General features: G+C 43.2%; 1 protein-coding gene across 4 annotated transcripts in view; it reads right to left on the bottom strand.

Moving 5' to 3' along the window:
* The window catches only part of FGF13 (fibroblast growth factor 13), a 117,066-nt gene that overhangs the window by 67,360 nt on the left and 32,593 nt on the right, over window positions 1–17,113 (bottom strand). Inside the window, exon 1 of one of the 4 annotated variants that reach the window (XM_087971922.1) lies at window positions 9,308–9,404. The exons of the other annotated variants lie outside the window; for them this stretch is intronic. The gene's annotated coding sequence lies outside the window, so the exon portion shown is untranslated. Of the gene's footprint in view, window positions 1–9,307; window positions 9,405–17,113 lie in introns of those variants that run through there. 4 annotated transcript variants of the gene reach the window in all.

Raw genomic sequence — 17,113 nt, 5'->3', positions numbered from 1 at the left:
CCATATCTCTATCTCTATATCATCTATATCTATCTATCATCTCTCTCTCCTATCTATCTCTCCATCTCTATTTAGCATCTATAATCTCTCTATCTATTTCTATTTCTATTTCTATCTCTCTCTCATCTATCCATCTATTTATCTACCTACCTACCTAGTTCTCTCTCTCTCTCTCTCTCTCTCTCTCTCACACACACACACACACACACACACACACACCTCTATCTCTCTCCATCTCTCTATCATCTCTCATCTATATATCTCTTCCATGATGAAAGCAGGGGCATCCCAGCTAAAAGGTTCTCCTCTCTACTCATTTATGAGAATACGGTCATAACCTGAGGACCACCTGTTATCACCCGGTTGGAACTGCGACCCAGTTCTAGAGCAAGTCCTTGCAGATGGCTTGGACCTGGAAATCTGCAAGCTGAACTGTTGATCCCAACAGCAGGCCAACTTTGGTGCCTTGAATGCAAGAAGACTTTTCTTCTCCTACGGACCTCGTGCATCGATCGCCGGGGCAAAGGAGAATTCCTCTACAAAAAGGCTGTCCTTCCTGCTTCTCGGCCCCATCAACTTAAAAACAAAAGCAGAGCTGATTTCTTTTAGGGAACAGATGCTAGGGGACTTTCCTGTCGCTAGGGGACTTGAGGAAGATTACGGACATCTGGCCTTTCTGCCGTTCATAGTGGCAAATTAAGCCCTTCAGAGAAGAGATATGGGTTGCTTGTAGAAGTCAAGGGGGTCCCACGGCTAGTTCAAAAGGAAAGTTGTCAGCCAATTTTGCAGGCTTGCGACAGAGATAAATACAGTGTGTATTTAGTGTTTTTAAAATCTCGATAATTATGCCTGACTGCCTGAGGATAAATGGTTTGCTGTTTGGTTTCGCAGACGGGGTATTTTGGGCTTAGAGGGTAATTACGCCATTAGCGAAATATTGACATTTAGACGTTAATGAATTGGCCCGATGGTTGTCTATTATTTACTTGTGCGCTTTAGAATATGAATTCCTTCGCTGCTATTTGTGGAATCGTGGCCAGGATTTCTCAGGGGAGCTGCTCAAACTGCTTTTGTCCATGAGGGATCCACTAGGAAGCTGTGAAGCCTCAAAAGGACAGTTGAAACATCTGGAGACGGGCCACTGATAACAGCTGGTTTGTGTACCAGGGTAAATATCTCTGCTCTTTTCCTGCCTTCCTTTCCCCATCCTCCTTGCCTCTCTAGAACCTAGAACCAATAGGTTGCAATGCTGGTTTGTTGCTATGACAATTCCCCCCCATCCAAGGTCTATAACTCCAACACCACCCTCTGGAGCATCGCAGGAGCACACAGTATGTGCAAAGAGGATGTTAAAACTCACAGGGTCATGGATGCAAAACCTGGACATTTAAGTGTCTCAACTTGGTAGCTTTTAGAGATGCGTGGATTTCAACTCCCAGAATTCCCAAGCTGGAGGAATCATAAAGCTGCATTCTAAGAAACCCCAAAATGAAGACCTTCCTGCATTTATTGGAAGCTTAAAAGTAAAACAGTATTCTTAAAAAACACAACCCAAACCAACCCAAAAATATTGTGATATCTTTCTACCTTCATCAAATCATTAAAAAATTTGACATAGACTTTTGCAAACAAAAGAAGTTGGAGAAGAAGAAAAAAAAATCAGCATTGCAAAGTGATTTTTCCCCCCTTTTATAATCTGTTTCCTCTTAGTAACTGTTTCCCCCCCCCCCACCGCTTGCCTTTGCTGCTGACATCATAATCTGTTGCCATGGCACTGGGGGAACGATCAGAATAATTTCGCTCAAGAGCATAACCTTTCATCAAGGTGAACACATCGAAGTGGGACAGAAAGAATTTGAAAAGTAGCATCCCTGAACAGGCAAGGATGCTACTTTTAAGATGCTCGTGGTCTCGTGCCTGGCTGTAATCCTTTAGACAGAAGGGACTACAGAAAGAGCATCAAACGTAAATGTTATTGATCAGAAATGTATTTTTAGCAAAATCCACCAGGGGAAAAGCCTGCAGTTAGAAGTAAGATATATATTTTTTTAAAAAAAGGAAGGATACTTCCCCCCCTCTAACTTAACTAGTTTCTTTTCCTAACCCTTCATCTAAGGGTTCATCTAACCCTTCTAGATTCTAAGATGTATTTAAGTATCAACTTTTAGGAGACTGACAATTTGTAGCTGAAAGTCTCCATTTCGAGGTACTTTCCCAGCCCAAGAAAACAGCTTAACTCTGATTCAGGGGTTATGATTTGAGTGCCATTAAACCCCACAAAGTTGACGATTAAGGTTTGGTTGCCACAATATTAAAAAAAGATGTTGAGACTCTAAAAAGAGTGCAGAGAAGAGCAACAAAGATGATTTGGAGACTGGAGACTAAAACATATGAAGAACGGTTGCAGGAACTGGGTATGTCTAATCTAGTGAAAAGAAGGACTAGGGTGCCATGATAGCATTGTTGCAATATTTGAAGGGCTGCCCCAAAGAAGAGGGAGTCAAGCTATTCTCCAAAGCAAATGAGGGCAGGACAAGAAGCAACGGATGGAAACTCATCAAGGAGAGAAGCAACTTAGAACTAAGGAGAAATTTCCTAACAGTGAAGACAATTAATCAGTGGAACAACCTGCCTCCAGAAGTTGTGAATGCTCCAACACTGGAAGTTTTAAAGACAATGTTGGATAATTATTTGTCTGAAGTGGTGTAGGGCTTCCTGCCTAAGCAGGGGGTTGGACTAGATGACCTACAAGATGCCTTCCAAATCTGTTATTCAGTTAAGCCTTTAGGAAGAAACAGAATGTAGCATGAAATATTGATACTGTGACTAGTGTCTGTTCGGTGGTGTTAGGTTTCAAGATTTAGCCACTTGTGGCTAAGGCTGCAGATTTACTGATATTTCAATAGCAACTGTGGCTGGCCTTAAAAAATTTGCTTTCTAAGTTACAATCACTAAACTTCGAAGCCTAACGCTGTCTAGCAGAAGGAAGCATGCCTCCTTTTGCAAAACTAAAATTGAACTATTAAATCCCTGTTCTGGATCTCCTTCCTCCCCCCCTCCCCCGCTTCCTAAGAATCTATAAATTAAGTGAGGCTAAGAAAAATAAGTCGGATTAAGATCATACAAAGCTTCCCATCGAAGTCAGAATTTGAAGCTTGATTTCACTGGGCCTCATTCAGCACTATTACCATGCCGTCACTCCAGCGTTAAAATATTATCATAATTTTTGCAGGAGTATCAGAGGAGACTGTCCTGGCGGGGTCAAATTCAAATTTAAAACGTAACCTGATAAAATAGTGTTCATGTATATGCACAGCTAAGGCAGGCCTTCCTCATCTGAACTAAATTTTTCCTGCTCAGCCAGCTCTTGTCGCCAAAATCCCTGTGTTAAGTTACTTAGATTTTAGAAAGAAACTCTTATTCGTTGTTCATTCTGATCGATGGTTCTTATTACACTTCTACACACTGTCTTCACTGCCCTGCTTAATTATTGAATCTCAATTTGATTTTAATAATGGTTTTGAAATGTTAAATTGCAATAGGATCTCTCTTATACTATATGCAGCACTAATCTAATGACTTGCTGAACATTCTTATTCATTGTTTTACAGCCTATCAATCTCTTCTATTCCTTCTCTCTTTTCTTTTTTAAAATAGCTTTTGAAAGTTAGAAAATCTAGAGCATCCAGCGGAGGGGGTGGGTGGGAAATAATCAGTTATCTGGTTGACCACACTGTTATTAAGATTGGATTTCTCTGGTTTAGTCTAGATTCATTAAACCCACTCTCCATTTTGGTGGGTTTGTTTGTTTTTTTTAGATTTCAGAAACATGCTGCAATTTCAGACAGGTATAGATTCTTCTTCCTTCACTGTTCACTCCATGCAAAAATCTCATGAGCTCTTGGCTTAATATAGAGGAAGAACAATATGGAGCTTTTGGCTGCTCTAAGAAGTGGTTCTCTTTTTAAGTAAAGTTAATTGGAAGCCTGCATTTCCTGTCTCCAAGTTGGGACAGTTAATTGATTCCTTAATTTCTCAAGTCCTCCAATGGACAATAGATGGTAGAATCTATTTTTAGGGGCTAGGTAGCCAAGCTGGTGTTTAATAGACCCATTCAACCATGCCAGGAAATTTCTATAAATTGCACTGGAAGATGCCAAGAGGCATCAGTCATGCTTTGTCCTGGAGGATAGCAGCATGGTGAATGGACAAAAAAAAAAAAAAAAAAGCCACAAGAGATGAACCAGAAAGGAGACCTATGAAAATAGCTGCTGCTATTCATGATTTATGGGGGTATATTTTCTCCTTAATGGCCCCCTGACATTCCATATAAGATGTAAGCAAGTCATGTGAATCTCCAAGGATGTTGGGGTACAATTTAAATTAAACCAAAAGAGACCCCGTTGAGAAACTCAATAGAAGTTGATGCCAATGTTATAAATGAGCAAGGAAGTGCTCCCTTACCAGTCCTAACGTAAAAATAATTGGTGCAAGAAGGACCTGGTTAGCTGAGATTAATCCAACCCAAGGACCTCAAAATTAAGAACGGTTTCCTGACTCTTCCTTGGGGCTTCAGAGATTCAGTAGGTTCAATGAAGATATTGACACAGTCGGTGTCTGCTATTAAAAGGCTAGAATAATAAGGAACACTGGCCCACAGAATTGCCAAGAGTCAGACACAACTCAACGGATGACATTATCCTATCCTCAATGCCTTTGGCATCCTTTTTTCACCCAATAGTCTTTCTCTGCCTGTTTTGCAGCGGAGGGCTAAGTCCTTGCTTATCGGATCACTTCCTAGGAAGCAACTCTTCCAGTCTCCCAGGGTCATTCTCACCTACTATTACAGTGTCAGGCACAAGAAGTCAGGAGCTAGGATAGAGTTCAAAAGTACTCCAAGTTTACTTCATGCTACTTAGACACAAGAATCTGATCTGAAAGGTCCTTGGAGCTCTCCAAGCTTGGTTGGTTTCTTGGAGATGTTTCATTACCCAAACTAGGTAACATCATCTTTGCTAGTAGATGTTACCTAGTTTTGGTCATGAAACGTCTCCAAGAAACCAACCAAGTTTGGAGAGCACCAAGGACTCCTTATTTCAACCCTGACTAAACCCCCTTTATAAGAATCTGATCTATTAACAGTCAAGGATGCAACGACTCCAAACTAATGATGTGTTTGACCCCGCCTTCGGGCTCAGCCTAGCCACCTCCTACATACAGGAGCCAGACTAAACCATTGTTCTTTCAATGACCAAGTGTGTTCCTTTGTACTAAAGAACTCGACAGAGAAATTTCTCCTGCGCTTGTGTGTCGACCTAGTTGTTGCAGCTTCTGGCAGGTCAGACATCCAGCCGAGTTTCTGGTTTACTCATTTGCTATAAATAGCTTCTTTCCAATATTGCTATGTCTATAGCAGGTGAGGCCATATGCCTTGATTGACACTTGGCATTTGGCTCAGGGGAGGATAAACAGAAATGCTGGACATGGTTCCCACATTGTTTGCAAAAGACCTCCAACTTCTTTCTCATGTCAGCTCTCTCTTTGCATTGAAGGGGTTCCTGTGTATTTAAAAGAGTGGGATTATATTTTAGCAGAAGCGTTTTCCTGCCTTGAATGGAAAACAACTTCCTAGCAGGGTTGCAAATACTTCAGCAAGCTTTAATTCTTCCCGTCCGGCTCTCGCGTATGCTTGGGGAACAACCACAAGCCCTTTTTTCCAAAGAAAAAAGGATTAAGGATGAATCAATCAGTTCCCCTCAGAAAACGGTGCCTAAGAGGTAAATAAAATGAAATCTAAGTGAAATATTTCAGAACCAAAGAGACTCAAGTGCTTCCAACCACCAAAGCCTCGGGTATCAAGGATCGGGAAGCACTGGAGTGAGGAAACGAAAAACTCTCATATTTTCTGATTTATTTTATGCCTGGATTGCAATCACTTTTCCCAGGGTGGGAATGTCTGTGGTTTATGGGGGGGGGGGGAAGCCCACACACAGCAAAATAACCGACTCCAATAACCAATTGGATTGGTTATTCCAATCACTGATATGGAAAGGGAAATTAAAAAGAAGCTGACCTCGTATAGAAACAATTTAGCCCCAAGTCTTTCTCCCCTAAGAAAGACACATTCAGCCTCCTTGTCTCCAGCTTTATGAGGGAAAACCAACGAAGGAAGGAACTCCCATCGAAACCCTACCTGGAAGGAGGCTGATCACATCTTCCAAACTCAACTTACAGCTGCAATTGGGACTGGGATTTCTGTTGCCAAGAGAGGCCATCGTTTGACTGATTTCTTCAAATTTATTTGCCACCTTTCTCGCTTCAAACGGTGCTTTGTTAACCCAGAGGTGCTTTTTTCAAGAGGCAGCTGGACTTTCTGGTTTTTGTTGGAAGATGTTTTGCTTCTTATCCGAGAAGCTTCTTCAGCTCTGACTGGATGGTGGGGAATAGAAGGATTTATTGCAGACAGCTGGTCATTTGCACTATTTTAGAGAGCCATTGAGGCCACTGGGAGTTTTACCTGTGTCCTCAGGGTCACCTGAGTAGTGCAAATGGGTGTGGAGCCTTCTTGGAACTGTTGAAAGGACTGGGTTGTAGTCACACCCATTTGCACTACTCAGCTGACCCAGAGGACACAGACAAACTTCCAAGTGGCCTCAATGACTTGCTAAAAGGATGCAAATGACCATCTGTCTGCAAGGAGTATAAATCCTTCCATTCTCCACCATCCGGTCAGAGCTGAAGAAGCTTCTTGGATGAGAAGCGAAACGTCTTCAAAGAAAAACCAGAAAGCCTCTTGAAAAAAAGCACCTTTGGCACAACCAGGACTTGGACGACAGAGAATCTCCATAGACACTTTGTTAAGTGAGTCACGCCCAGTTTTAAAAACTTTTTTGCTTTGGCCTGTGGTCGTTCTGCCAATCACATAGGGTACCCATGTGACACATGCACACACATCAGTGGTGGGATTCAAATTTTTTTACTACCAGTTCTGTGGGCGTGGCTTGGTGGGCATGGCAGGGGAAGGATATACTGCAAAATCACCATTCCCTCCCTACCCCCACTAACCTGCTTTCCAGCTCCGTTCTCCTGTGCAGGGCAACCAAAGGAGACCCAGCCAATCAGCTGGGACTCGGGAGGCAGAGAAGAGGTGGGGTTGGTGGGGCCAGACAGAGGTGGGATTGGCCGGTTCTCCGAACTACTCAAAATTTCCGCTACCCCGTTTCTCCAGAACTGGTCAGAACCTGCTGGATACCACCTCTGACACACACACACACACACACACACACACACACACACACAAAAACACATACACACACACCCTCCAAGGACACTGCAATGGTCATAAAGCCACGCTGGTTGTGGGAAATCAATTTCACAACAACTTCCAGAAGTCTGGAAGGGTGGAACTGCATGAAGGCTCTTCGTTGGACTTCTCAACGGTGATTAAAAACAGAAGCGTGCAAGAAGCTGGGCATAAACAAAAGAGAGCATCTCTGACGGAGCAGATGGGTTAGTGTGTGTTTAGCAATATTAAGATCTCTGAAAGCTGCCTGTTTAAAAATTATTGCCTCTCAGTCTGCTTCCCCGTTGGAACAGTTGCCTTCAAAGGCGAACCGATTGATCGACTATAGCGCCACGCAGCTTTCTTGTCGTCATCATCATGAGCGGAAATCCTGAAATTACATGTAACCAATTTCTCACTTAGCAACGTAAATTTTGGGCTCAGTTCTTGTCATAAGTTGAGGACAGCCTGTATTTGATTATAGTGTTTGACTGTTGGCAATCCTGCTCTTTCTGTAGCCTTCTCCTTTGGAGTTTGGGATTTCAAACAGACACCTAATTATCAAGGCAACTTTCCGGAGGTCTGGCCAGAAAGTGAGTGATGATCTTTGATGGATGGCATCAGCTTTAACTAAACCACAAATCACTTCCTCCCGAGGCTAAAGACAGCATGAGAACCAATTCAAGACAGCCATTCCTTTCCTGTAGAGCTTCAGCTATCTGTTAGCACCTGGAGACGATCAATATTCTTGGAGTCTTAGTGGACAACCAGTTAAACTGGAGCCAACAGTGTGCAGTGGCAGCCAAAAAAGCCAATGCAATCCTAAGTTGTATTAACAGATACAATCAAGAGCAGATGAGGTACTAATAACATTCTATAAAGCCTTAGTAACATCACATCTAGAGTACTGCATCCAGTTTTGGTCATCACACTCTAAAAAAGATGTTGAGATTCTAGAAAGAGTGCAGAGAAGAGCAACCAGGATGATGAGGGGACTGGAGGCTAAAACATAGGAAGAACGGTTGCAGGAACTGGGCCTGGCTAGTCTAGGGAAGAGAAGGACCAGGGGAGACAGGAGAGCAGCCTTCCAATATTTGAGGGGCTCCCCTAGAGAGGAGGAAGGGGGTCAAGCTATTTTCCAAGGCACCTGAAGGCCAAACAAGGAATAATGGATGGAAACTGAACAAGGAGTGATTCAACCTGGAAATAAGGAGGAATTTTCTGACAGTGAGAACAATCCACCAATGGAACAGAAGGGGAAGGGTCTTGCTAGAGGGTGAATTGGTGGAGAAACCTCTGATTTTGAGACAAGCTATGGGCTCCAGGCAAAAGATGCCCAGGGTGATTTCCCCCCCAATGATTTATTCCCGAAATCATCTGTCATTATTCACACGAAATCTCTTTCTCTATGCTCAGTTTCCAGCATCATAAATTTATCGAACGTAGACATTTGTTGCTGCTTTGTTCCATGCTAACATTCTATCTCATTTATCAACATTCCTATTTTAGTGTTTAATTCAGACACCCTACAGATTAAGGATCGGAATGCAAGGAAGCGTAAACTCAGATCCAGGACTCTAATGGGAATTTGTACGTCTTGTTGGATCTGCACCTTGAACAAAATGATCCCTTGTTGACTTATGGGTTAATTAGAAGACGCATTCATCTCTTGTCTGCATTTTATGTGCAAAAAGCAAATGATCAACACCCCCCCACACACACACACAGACCAAATGTGTGTTAAAAGGACGGGAAGATCATATATCTAAAAATGAGGATCAGATTCAGAGCAGTTCAAATTTCAGTTCTATTTTGGTCTATCATGGTACTGTAAATAAACAAGCTTTGAAACTTAAAAAAAATTGGTTTGACTTGTAATTCCCAAATGATTCAGTTTAATCTTGTACATAAATGAGAGGGGGGGGAGGGAGGGAGGGAGGGAGAGAAAGAGAGAGGGGGAAGAGAAAGAGAGAGAGATGTACATGCTCGGAAGACCACAGATATGTTCAATCAATTTGAAGGTACCTGATTTGATCTGAACTAGCAGAAAATTTATCAGATGCAGAATTTTTGTTGAATCGCCTTTGAATGGAAACGTTCTTTTTGTAATGCTTCACACAACTGGCTTTTCCATGGCAAAGAACCTCATGCTTTTTCATACAGAGCACAGCTTGTCCTGTTTACATCGCAAGTGCACATTCTTTGTGCAACTCCATGCCGCGTTTTCAAGACTGTCACTCATAAACACCACTCGGTCCCTGGGAACAACAGCAGACCCTTCACTCAACACTTGCCTCCTGGTGGTAGCTGACCCTGACAGCCACTTGATGCAGCCTGAGTGCACTTCAGTGCACGTCACGTATCTCAGATTGGCTCTCCCCTGAGGAAGAAAGACAGAAAGGAAGGAAGGAAGGAAGGAAGGAGGGAGGAAGGAAGGAAGGAAAGAAGGAAGGAAGGAAGGAAGGAAGGAAGGAAGAATGAAGCCTGAAGAGGTAAGAGAGAAGCATGGAAGAGAGAGAGAGAGAGAGAGAGAGAGAAGGAGAAAGAAAGAAAGAAAGAGAAAGAAAGAGAAGAAAGAAAGAAAGAAAGAAAGAAAGAAAGAAAGAAAGAAAGAAAGAAAGAAAGAAAGAAAGAAAGAAAGAAAGAAAGAAAGAAAGAGAGGAAGAGGCAGGCAGGCAGGCAGGAAAAAAGAAAGAGGAAGGAAGGAAGGAAGGAGGGGAATGAAGCCTGAAGAGGTAAGGAGAAGGATGAAAGAGAAAGAAGGAAAGAAAGAAAGAAAGAAAGAAAGAAAGAAAGAAAGAAAGAAAGAAAGAAAGAAAGAAAGAAAGAAAGAAAGAGGAGGAAAGGAGGAAGGAAGGAAGGAAGGAAGGAAGAAGGGAGCCTGAAGACGTAAGGAAATGGTTGGAAGAAAAGAAAGAAAGAGAGAGAGAGAGAGAGAGAGAGAGAGAGAGAGAGAGAGAAAGAAAGAAAGAAAGAAAGAAAGAAAGAAAGAAAGAAAGAAAGAAAGAAAGAAAGAAAGAAAGAAAGAAGAAAGGGAGGGAGGGAGAGAGGGAGGGAGGGAAGGAGAGAGGAAGGAAGGAAGGAGGGAGAGGAGCTGAAAGAAAGGAAAGAAGGGAGGGAGGAAGACAGTGGAGCCTGAAGACATAAGGAGATGGATGGGAAAAAAGGAAGGAAGGAAGGATGAAGAAAGGAAGGAAGGAAGGAAGGAAGGAAGGAAGGAAGGAAGGAAGGAAGGAAGGAAGATAAATGTACTGCCTATATGGAAACCAAGGTTCAGAAGGGGCAGCAATGGTCATAAAAGCCATTCTTTCTGCAACAATGGTCTCAGGAGACATTTTTATTCAAGAAGGCTCAAAAGCCAGTGGAAAAAGACGTCTAGGTTTCCGAGAGATTGCAAGCTGAAAGATGGTGTAACATCACAGATGAGTCAAACGGTTCCTTATTTCCCTGCATCTCCATTCTAAGGTATAAACGAACAATTAAAATGGGTATTTCAAGGGGTGAAGAAGAAGACCCCGAGAGACAGCAGGACAACACAACAAAGCCCCTATTGAAGTCAAAAATGGGACGAATCCAGCACAGGCGCGCCCAGATGTTCAAGGCCCTGAGATGATTAATAATTGGGGAAATCATGCTGAGCGCAGACATAGGTAACCACTGCAGTATTGGGGATTTCAAAAATGAGATATGCTCCGCATGGAACCCAAGTTTTGAAGACACATATTTAAACATTTATTAAAACGCGGCGGGAGGAGGAAGGAAGAGAATATGGCTCTCCCCTTTCAATAAATGACATCCTTTAGATCAAAGTCGTAGCAGTTTGCAGACTTCGGGTGGCTTCAATGACTTTCGACAAAAGGAAAGAAGTTTTAAGGGAAGATCAACCACTTGCCTTTTCGAAAGTTATTTTCTAAGCATTGTGTCAGGATGCCGGCAGTTACCCTCATTTGAATCCTGAGTCTGAGCCAAAACTTAAAAAGGATTTATTGGGAGTTAAACTATCCAGCACTGCCTGGGTGTAACCGACTCTGAGCTACATAATTCATTGTTCCCCTTCACCCTGGTTTTCCCCCACCCCTCTGGGTGTATCGTAATTCCTATTCTCCAATGGGACACATCAATCATGCTCTCCAGTTAGAATTTTGCACGGTAGAAACTTCAGTCACCTCGTTACTATGTTTGAAAACATTTATGGAATGCACTTTCGGTTTGCAAGCTGCTGCACTGCTCTTTCCCCCCTCGCTTTCTGTTAGCAGCTCTAAAAAATATTTTATGAGCTGACACATTGTTTTGGGGGAGGAAGGGAGAGGAAAAGAGAAGATGGGGAAAAGATTCCATGTCTATGGAGATTCTCCAGTTCACGGTTGTTCAAAGATGCTTTTTCAAAAACCAACTGGTTTCTCCTTGAAGACATTTCGCTTCTCATCCAGTGATGGGATTCAAATAATTTAACAGTCGGGTCTCTTTCCCCTAATGATTTCTTCCAACAACCAGTTCACCAAACTGCTCAGAAAGTGGTTCTCCCAAAGTGGTGCAAACTGTCTGAATCCCACCACTGTTCTCGTCCAAGAAGCTTCTTCAGTTTTGACTTGAATGGCAGAGAAGGGAAGGATTTATATTCCTTTCAGCAGTTGCAAGAAAGTGCCACACCCATTTGCACTGTTTGGGTGACCCTGAAGGCACAGATAAACCTCCAAGTGGCCTCAACGACTCTCAGAGAAAGCGCTGATGACCAGAGGACTGTAAAGGAGTATAAATCCTTCCATTCGCCAGCATTCAGTCAGAACTGAGGAAGCTTCTTGGATGAGAAGCGAAATGTCTTCAGGAAAAAACAAAGCCCAGTTGCCTTTTGAAAAAACACCTTTGGGACAAAAAAAATGTTCCATTATCTGCTGATTCCAGAAGATGGGAGAGTTGGGTCTACCCTAACATTTGAAGAGAGGTTAATTCAGAAGGGCTGTTTCTGTTACGGCACTCCCGAAGTCCCTTCCTGTAAAGGCAGAACCATTAGGTGTTTTTTGTGATAAGGTGAAATAAGAATAAAATTTAGATTACCCAGGACTATCATGTTCTTCTCTGCATATTCAGGACGAAAAGGAAGAAAAAATCTTCATGGAATTTGACACATCAAAGATTAAACTGGGACGTTGCTCTGAGTAAAGTGCATTTTGAATTATGAGGTACAGATGGAGGAGAAGAGGAGGGGAAGAGGAAGAAGAAGAGGAGGAAGAGATGAGGAGGAGGAGAGGAAGAGGAGAAGAGGAGGAGGAGGAGGAGGAGAGGAGGAGGAAGAGAAGAGGAGGAGGAGAAGAGGAAGAGGAGGAGGAAGAGGAGGAGAAGAAGAGGAAGGGAATGAGGAGAGGGAGGAGAAGAGAAGGAGGAAGAGGAGAAGAGGAGGAAGAGAAGGGGATGAGGAGGAGAAGGAGGAGAGGAGGAGGAAAGGAAGAGGAGAAGAGGAGGAGGAGGAAGAGGCAGGGGAGGAGGAGGAGAGGAGGAGGAAGAGAAGAGGAGGAGAAGAGGAAGAGGAGGAGGAAGAGGAGGAGGAGAAGAGGAAGGGAATGAGGAGGAGAAGAGAAGGAGGAAGAGGAGAAGAGGAGGAAGAGGAGGGGATGAGGAGGAGAAAGAGGAGGAGAAGAAGAAGAGGAAGGGAATGAGGAGGAGAGGGAGGAGAAGAGAAGGAGGAAGAGGAGAAGAGGAGGAAGAGGAGGGGATGAGGAGGAGAAGGAGGAGGAAGAGGAGGAGGAGAAGAGGAAGGGAATGAGGAGGAGAGGGAGGAGAAGAGAAGGAGGAAGAGGAGAAGAGGAGGAAGAGGAGGGGATGAGGAGGAGGAGGAGAAGGAAGAAGAGGAGGACGGCTGTGGGATCCTTGGTGCTCTCTGAACTTGGTTGTTTTCTTGCAGACATTTCATAACACAACTAGAGAACTTCATCAGTGCAAGAAGGAAGGGAGGTTTGTGGAGTGGAGGAGGAAGAATGCAGATATTAGTGACTTTCTCATGTTTCCGTTGTGTTGTAGAGCAGAAAATAAATGAAATTCATTTAGTGTGTCACTAAGTTCCAAACGAAAGCACAAACACACTACAGTAGCCCTCGCCTTACAACTGTTAAAACAACCCCCGAAAAAGTCACTTACGACCAATCCTTGTGCTTATCACCATCGCATCATCCTTCTCCTGCCCTGTCCAGTTAATTGCTGCAGCGTGGTTTGTGTGGATTTTTATTTACAGTTTGTATGTACTTTGTTTTCGGGCTGAATTTCCTCCACTCCAAGACTGTTTTTTGGGAGAGTTTTTTCTCCAGCCGAAGGTAACTGGACATTGGGGGCAAAGTTGGAGGTACTAAAGGGACTCTTCTTACTTATGTGACTGTGTTGCCTTTGTACCACGCCCGTTTGGGTCATCACCACCAGTCAATCCTAGAGGAGATCTACCCTGACTGCTCTTTAGAAGGCCAGATCCTGAAGATAAAACTCAAAGACTTTGGCCACCTCATGAGAAGGAAGGACTTGCTGGAGAAGAGCCTCATGCTGGGAACGATGGAGAGCAATCGAAGAAGAAGGAGACGACAGAGAATGAGGTGGATGGGTGGAGTCACTGAAACAGTCGGCCTGAGCTTAAATGGACTCCAGAAGATGGTAGAGGACAGGAAGGCCTGGAGGAACGTTGTCCATGGGGTCAGGATGGGTCAGACACAACTTCGCAACTAACAACACAACCCCAGCTATCTCTACTTCTCTCTCCCATTCCCATAGCTCCAACCAGCCTCGCTGTGGCAGCCCTGAAGACACTCCAAAATGGCTTCAGGTTTGACCCATGCACCATGCCACCCAGTTCTTTATTTAAATTCCAAACCATGCTGGTTTAAGGAATATGTTAACCCCTGTTACAGAAGTCAAATCCTGTCAACTGCGAATTCCATTCTTTACATGCCTTGAGCAGAACGGAGAAGGCATGCTAGCCAGCCTTTGACCTACATTTGGCTTAGAAAAGCAAAAGAAGTGGGTTCTACTGTTCAAAGATGGTTCTGCGCAAATTAATTCATTTTGCAGGAAGTTAATTAATTTTGCAGGTCCAATCGTTTTTCCTTTAAATGTCGGGCCGGCTGTAACAGGTTTTCTGGCGTCCATAACGTTACTAAAGGTGAGCAGTCCCTCCCCGTTTCCATTACTGGTTTATTAGACCAACTGCAAAGGTCAGGCTGGAATTAAGAACAAAAGATAATTGGACAAAGTTGGGTTTTGAGAATGGAGAGAGCAATTCTGAATTCCTCTGCCTTCCGTGAAGAAGAGAAACTCACAACCCCTTCTCTGTCTTTACTCTCCATAGGCACTGGAATACAATCGCACTACTCTCTTTTGTAGCAGTATATAAAGCCAGAGAGACAGTTTGGTGGCAGTGGTTAAGGCACCTGGCTAGAAACCAGGAGACTGTGAATTCTAGTCCTGCCTTAGTTGTGAAAGCCAGTTGGATGACTTTGGGCTAATCACCAGGAGAAGACAAATTCTAGTCTCACCTTAAGCATGAAAGCTGGATGGATGATTTGGAGCAATTACCAGATGACAATGAGTTCTAGTCCCACTTTAAGCATGAAAACCGGATGGATGACTTCAGACTAATCATCAGGAGATGGTGAATTCTAGTCTCACCTTAGGCATGAAAGCTGGATGGATGACTTTGGATCAATGACTAGGAGATGATGAGTTCTAGTCCCACTTTAAGCATGAAAACCGGATGGATGTTTTCAGGGGTGGGATTCAAATTTTTTAACAACCGGTTCTGTGGGCATGGTTAAGTTGGTGGGCATGGCTTGGTGGGCATGTTATTGGTTGGGTGTGGCCAACTCAATATCACTCACATCGAGGCATGCATCTCCTCACCTGGCCTCTCATGACTGTGGGGATGCTGCAACAGTCGTAAGTGTGAAAAATGGTCATAAGTCACTTTTTTCAGTGCTGCTGTAACTTTGAATGGTCACTCCACACAAGCAAGTACCAGCAAAGAAGGGGAAAAAAACCTCCAGAGAAGTTCCTGAGACAGGAAGTCTAGTCTTGCCAAGAATGTAATAAGGGATAACGGAGAGGCAGTTTCTGTAAGCAACACCAGAATGTTTCCTTCCTGCCTTCCTGACAGGATTAGCCCAGTAATTTCTTCTAACAACCGGTGCTCCAAACTGCTTAGAATGTTAACAACTGGTTCTAGCGAATAGGTGCGAACTGGTAGAATCCCACCCCTGGATGACTTCGGACTAATCATCAGGAGATGGTGAATTCTAGTCTCACCTTAGGGATGAAAGCCGGATGGGTGGCTTTGGATCAATGACTAGGAGATGATGAGTTCTAGTCCCACCTTAAATATGAAAACCAGATGGATGACTTCGGGCTAATCACCAGGAGATGGTGAGTTCTAGCCACACCTTAGGCATGAAAGCCAGCTGGGTGACCTTGGGCCAGTCACTGTGTCTCAACCCTAGGAAGGTGGCCATGGCAAACCACTTTTGAAAAACCTTGCCAAGAAAACAGGGGAGGGGATGACATGTCCAGGCAGTCTCCAAGAATCAGACACAACTGACCAGAAGAAAAATAAATAAATTAAAAAAAGGGATGCTTGAGAGAAACATCAGCCATGCTTTCCAATTTGGATAAAGGCTATTTCCCACAACTTCTCTCTTTGCAACCGAAAAGCTAGTTCCAACTGGTAGAATGGAGCAACTGGTTTTATTTCAGCCTCACATCCAGGACTGGAGCATGTTCACCATGTGAGTCAACCACATGACTCTTTTTGAAGAGCCTAGGAAAAGAATCCCAGTTCTTAGGTGGGATTTCATACTTGGCAAGGCCACTGGGATTCCCAGATGGGTGACAGGAAGCAAATTCTGATGCGATTTACGGCTTAGGTTTTCGGAGGTTCATGTTAAGGCCAGCTTGAACAAAGAGCTTTCAGTGATGCAAATAAAATTGCATGATTGGGATATCATCCTTTTGCCCACCTATCCCCTCCAATCTCTGATGACGACGATGATGATGATGATTTGTCAAAAGTGGCGAGCAACTTCATCTTTTCTTGATTTGGGGGCCTGCAGCTTCGCTCTTTCAAAACTTCCCTCTCTCCCGTTCCGAGCGTCTCACAACCTTTCAATGCTTCGGGTCGCTCTGGCAATCAGGAAGACATGATCTGCCTTTGCAGAACAAAAACTCCAAGGAAGTAACAGCTGATAATAAACAAGTGTGTCTCCTAAAACTTACTTTCCCCTTGTCTTTAGCCTGCAAAGTCCTGATCCCAGAAAATCAGTTCACCCTCCTGTGTGGCCATGCTTATAACTTCATCTGAACATGAAATTCTGAAACATGGAATCACAGTGCAGAGGTTGGACTAGAAGACCTCCAAGGTCCCATCCATTCTATTCTATTCTATTCTATTCTATTCTATTCTATTCTATTCTATTCTATTCTATTCTATTCTATTCTATTCTATTCTATTCTATTCTATTCTATTCTATTCTAATTCTGTTCTATATTCTGTTCTATATTCTATTATCCTCTCCTCTACATTCTATTCTACTCCATATTCTATATTCTACTCTACACTCTACTCTATTCTACTCCATATTCTGTTCTGTTCTGTTCTATTCTATTCTATTCTATTCTATTCTATTCTATTCTATTCTATTCTATTCTATTCTATTCTATTCTATTCTATTCTATTCTATTCTATTCTATTCTATTCTATTCTATTCTACTCTACCCTACCCTACCCTACCCTATCCTTATTAACCAGAAGATAGTGGATTCTATCATATGCAGATAACAAACTGGCAATTCAATATTTTGAGCCAC

Source organism: Notechis scutatus, chromosome 10 (genome assembly GCF_049901735.1).
Source record: "Notechis scutatus isolate UNSWTSFEM ecotype Mainland chromosome 10, rNotScu1.2, whole genome shotgun sequence".
Lineage (NCBI taxonomy): Eukaryota > Metazoa > Chordata > Lepidosauria > Squamata > Elapidae > Notechis > Notechis scutatus.
The sequence above is the reverse complement of the archived record's forward strand: the minus strand, read 5'-3'. Positions and strand labels throughout refer to the sequence as shown.